Source organism: Leptonychotes weddellii, chromosome 2 (genome assembly GCF_054177405.1).
Source record: "Leptonychotes weddellii isolate Sample4059 chromosome 2, ASM5417740v2, whole genome shotgun sequence".
Lineage (NCBI taxonomy): Eukaryota > Metazoa > Chordata > Mammalia > Carnivora > Phocidae > Leptonychotes > Leptonychotes weddellii.
The window spans coordinates 56,990,102-56,995,179 of NC_138370.1; the positions used below are offsets into that span (position 1 = coordinate 56,990,102).

Sequence of the window (5,078 nt, forward strand, 5' to 3'; positions counted from 1 at the left end):
CGTCTGCCTTCAGCTCAGGTTGTGATCTCAGGGGTCCTGGGATCGAGTCCCCAATCGGGCTCCCTGCTCTGTGGGAAGCCTGCTTCTCCCTCTCCCACTCCCCCTGCTTGTGTTCTTGATCTCGCTCTCTTTCTCTCTCTCTGTCAAATAAATAAATAAATCTTTAAAAATAAATAAATAAATAAAAAATAAAAGATCCCCATAAAAGTTGGGAAGAGAAAGAAGCATGTCTACTAGCCTACATCAAAATTTGGGCTGAGGAAGGACAAAGAAGTGCCTAAAAATCCCTGGTAGCTGGAGCAACCTGCAGAGATTGAGAAGGCCGCTAGCCCGGGGAAGCAGCAGCATGGATCAGCCACATTCATGAGCACCACTGAGGGGCAGCGGGGACAACAAACTGCTGACCCCAATCATTCCTCCTTTATAGCAAGGGAGAAGCCAGAACACACTCTGAAGACACATTCCTGGCAGTCTCGTGTTCCTCCACGGCAGAGAATTCTCCCAGTCTCTGCCCCTGAATTCCGCAAAGACCACACTCTAGGCGGTGCTCTCAGCCAGGTGGCCGGGGGAATTCAGAAGTGTCCAGGGTTCGAGCAAAGATTGTCAAAGCTCTGAAGGCCACCTGTCCTACAGAAGGTGTGCTGTACTTTGTGCATGCTGACTGGGTATGCCGTTGTGCTCCGGCTCCACCCAGGAGCTTGAAGCGAGAAGCAGGGACAATGAAGTGCCTCCTCTGCCTCTTCCCAACGCTGCAGTTGCAGTCCAAAATGTGCACGCCTTCTGAGGCTCAATCGTCAAAGCAAACTGCCCCACAGCAGCAGCCTCAGCCCCGGTGCAGCAGCTTGGCGTACTCTCAAAGGTGAGCCTCTGCCGCTTCTGGAATGTCTCCCAGTGTGCCTGCTGGTCACCCAGGTCCAGCTTGGCCACGGGGGAACTGGGGTTCAGCAGGGTCAGCAGCTGCGGTGGGAGAGGAAGGAGCAGTACTAGCTCCCCCAGCCGCTGTCCGGGGCCCGACTCCTGGCTGCGGTGAGGACGCCCTCAGCCTTCACTTTGCTGGGCATCGGGCTCCCATCCGGCCTCCCATCCGGCCTCCCACATGGCCTAGCCCTGGCCCATGTAGCGCCCCGCATGGCTGTTGCTGGAGGTCCTAAGTCGCTTCTGCCAACGTGGCTTTTTTTCTTTTTTCTTTTTTTTTAAGATTTTATTTATTTATTTGAGGGAGAGAATGAGAGACAGAGAGCACATGAGAGGGGAGAGGGTCTGAGGGAGAAGCAGACTCCCTGCTCAGCAGGGAGCCGGATGAGGGACTCGATCCCGGGACTCCAGGATCATGACCTGAGCCGAAGGCAGTCGCTTAACCAACTGAGCCGCCCAGGAGCCCCATTGCCAACGTGGCTTTGTGCCTGTGTAGCCCCTCGCTTGCCACAGAGCTCCATATTCGGAATTTTATAATACAGTACTGCAAATGTATCTTCTCTTCCTTGTGACTTTCTTAATAAACCTGTTCTTTTCACTAGCCTACTTTATTGTAAGAATACATAATATATAATGTAAATATATAATAAATTTATAATTAATATATAATATATATAAAGTAAAAAAAATGTGTTAACTGACTTTATGTTATCAGGAAGGCTTCTGGTCAATAATAAGCTATTAGTGGTTAAGTGTGGAAGGAGTCGAAAGTTATATGTGGATTTTTCACTGCAAAGGGGATGGTGTTCCTAACAACCCCCATGTTGTTCAAATGTCAACTCTAATTAACATAGGGAAAAAAATTTAAAAAGTTTAAATATTTAATAATATCCCAATAAAAAGTTATGCTTCCAGCAACCTGTTAATAGACAGCCAGAAATTCTTCCTATTGTAAATATCTAGAAACGACACATATAATTTTAACATTTCTTTAAGATCAGAGATTCACATAAATGAAATTAGCTTAAAACCCTTGGTGCCAGGAATACAGAAGAACAAAAACCAGTTCAGTTAGCACATAGTCAAGGGGATCTACTGGCTACTCCGCATGGGACAGAGGACTATACTAGAAACCAAAGGTCTGTGCTCTACCACCCACACAGGGGAAGGACGTGAGACCTGAGCCCATGCAAGATGCGAGTTGAAGTTAGACCCTCATATATAGCAGGAAGCCTTGATGGGCTCCATAGTTAGTAAAAGAGTGAACTAGGCAAAACAAAGAACCTATCTATAAGCAAAGGAAGATGGCAAAGCCTTTCTATCACCACCTGGTTTCCAGGTTGGAAAAAAAAAAAATCTCCCTAGATAATTGGTAACCATGAGCTATATCAGACATGCTTTTGAAGTTGGAATTTATGCCCTCCTCACTGGTACAGAATGCCCAAGTTGAGAAACTATCATAATCAGTCCTTGATACCGATACTCCTGGTGTACTCAGAAAAGCAAATGCAAAGAACTCTTCAGAGGCAAGTTTTCCACTAGGATTGAACAGAATCCATACATAAACTCCTCAGGTAAAATTGTTCATGCTGTGATGTTAAAAAGCACATGAGCAATACTTACCTGGCAGGGGAGATACAATGATCATGAAAGTGGTTTTCCCAGAGCGAGGCTTATCCATTGCGCTCCGGATGTGCTGATCCCTGCTATTTCCCCAAATGTGGGAAACTCAACTGAATAATCTGTGGTAGTGGGGGAGTGTGTTTGCACTTTCCCGTGAAATTAAAAAAAAAAAAAAAAAGCACATGAGCAAAAATCAGCATTCCCAACAAAGGGTCAATTTAGATTCATAAGGGTTTCAAAAAAAAAAAAAAAAGAAAGAAAGAAAAAGAAAAACCTTGCAGAGTATAAAATATATGACATATATATATATATACTTTACATTTTTGTAATATAATAGAATATGAACTTTCTAAATCTCCTGAGAGTAAATTAAAGAATTTTTTATAACTTAGAACTCAATGAAATAAAAATTCATTTTTTTTTAATTGAAGAAGTTTTTAATGTTTCATTTGGAACCCAAAGGAATCAAAGCCAAAATCACCAAATGTGTCCTATTTAACTAAAACCCAGCATCAATCTTCATTCTCTGCAGTTCTAATTCAGCTTGGTCTCTGCTCCAGGCCCCTCACACATTTCCCGCAACCTGCAGTCTGGACTGTCCTTTTCTGGACTGGATGTGGTGCCTTCAAGACAGTTCAATGAACTTGAACTAGTTCATTGGTTAAGTCTTTCATGTCTTTTTTTTTTTAGAAGAAGAAAATCCAGAAAGTTAACAAAATCTGCAAGGCTGTCAAAGAACTGGTCCTAGATTCACAAAATTTAGAAACACAGCAAATCTATAACTTTTAAAGTTCTCTCTGGCCAACTTTTGTTCATCAAACATGGCATTGTAGTTGGGTTTGCCAAATATCAGGGCAGAAGTAGACTTAGGTAGTAAATCTTTCTGCTTGGAAGGAATGTGGTTAGAGAAAATCTTGGTTTTAGTCTTGCCAGAATAAATGTCCATCTTTTTTATTCTTTTTGTTTTTTTGTCTTTCTTGCCTTGATTCTGAACCTATTTAAATGCCACCATCTGGCGCCTGAGTGGCTCAGTCCTTAGGCGTCTGCCTTCGCCTCGGGTCATGATCCCAGGCTCTGGGATCGAGTTCCGCATTGGGCTCCCTGCTCAGTGGGAGGCCTGCTTCTCTCTTTCCCTCTCCCCCTGCTTGTGTTCCCTCTCTCACTGTGCCTCTCTGTGTCAAATAAATAAAGTTGTTAAAAAAAAAAAATCTCTCTCTTCCTCTCCCTCTCCCTCTATCCCTCCTGTTCCCTCTCTCCAATCAATTAATCAATCAATCAAGAAAAAAAAAATGCCACCATCTGCTTTCTCCTTTTACGTCTGGACTGCTAAGGGCTTCTGGAGAAATTCACAGCACTGTACCAATAGCTTCTGCATTTTCATGATTTCCAACCTCTAGTGACTTACTATAGCTCCATCTGCCAAACTTTTATTCACTTCTCATATTCTTTTTTCCATGTCCCTCAAAACATTAATCCATATGTTTTCTCCATATTTGAGCTCAAGATTGCATACTGTAACATTTTGTAAATTGCCTGACTTTGTATTTTATAAGAATTATACAAACAAAACACAGCAAAAAATGTCTGGGTATAAATTCATATATTTGCATTTTCTTTGTGAAAAAGTTTTCAAATGGCATGGATTTTCCCCTAGGGCCAATTTCTTTCAATATCATAAAAGCTGCTAAGAAATTAGAAATGAAAAATGATGTAGGCTTATGTCACTGCTTTCATATTAATAAATAATGAGTACAGAAATTTGTAAATTATATTAAAATTGGAACTATAAGCATTCAAAAACATTACTGTAAGTTGAAATAAACAGATGGGAGGTTTCACTGATACTAAACTTTTACTCTAACCCTATTTTGTAATCTTACCAATGATACTTAACCAGACATTGCTATTTTAGCTAAACAGTTTTAGTTTATTTCTGTATTATTTTCCTCTACTTTCTTTATAGGAGTCCCTTACTCTGTATCCATGCTCCACACACACACACACACACACACACACATTTTTTTTTTTTCTCTTTATGATGTCTATTCACTGAAGAACAGGGCAATAATAAGGAAGTCGGCCTTAATACATGAAAGTCTGTTCTGCTCTTACCAGTTGGTTCAGACGCTGTGAATATCTGTCATAACCTAGATTTTAAAACTACCAGGATCAATATCCATAACATCCCTGTGGCACCAAGTGTATCCATCTGTAAAGCAAGCTTGCAAAGAACCAGCAACAACTTCCAGATAATAAAACTGTCCATTCAGCAACCTTCTCAGGGAAGAAAAACCAGTAACTTCTATTATTCGATCTATAATTGCTCAGGTTTCTATAGTAAAAGAAAGCAACTAGAAGGATGTCTGAATGGATGACTCTATCTCTGATGTCAGCTACAGAAGTAAAAACTAAAACTGAGCCAAAGGGTGCCTCTTGCTAATATTTCCTTCTTCTCCAGAAACCCATGAAAATCCTAAGTATTTTTCTGGGCTCTTTCTACCATAAACAATTCCCTATTCCCTCTCTATATTTTTGCACTT

General features: G+C 41.4%; 1 non-coding gene and 1 pseudogene across 1 annotated transcript; one reads left to right on the forward strand and one right to left on the reverse strand.

Annotated features, from left to right (window-relative positions):
- Window positions 1-421: 421 nt before the first annotated feature.
- On the reverse strand, window positions 422-1,436 carry LOC115943066 (centromere protein V pseudogene; annotated as a pseudogene).
- Window positions 1,437-2,530: 1,094 nt separating this feature from the next.
- On the forward strand, window positions 2,531-2,694 carry LOC115943072 (U1 spliceosomal RNA). Its single transcript, XR_004077675.2, has one exon. It is a non-coding gene; the product is annotated as a U1 spliceosomal RNA (small nuclear RNA).
- The last annotated feature ends 2,384 nt before the right edge of the window (window positions 2,695-5,078 follow it).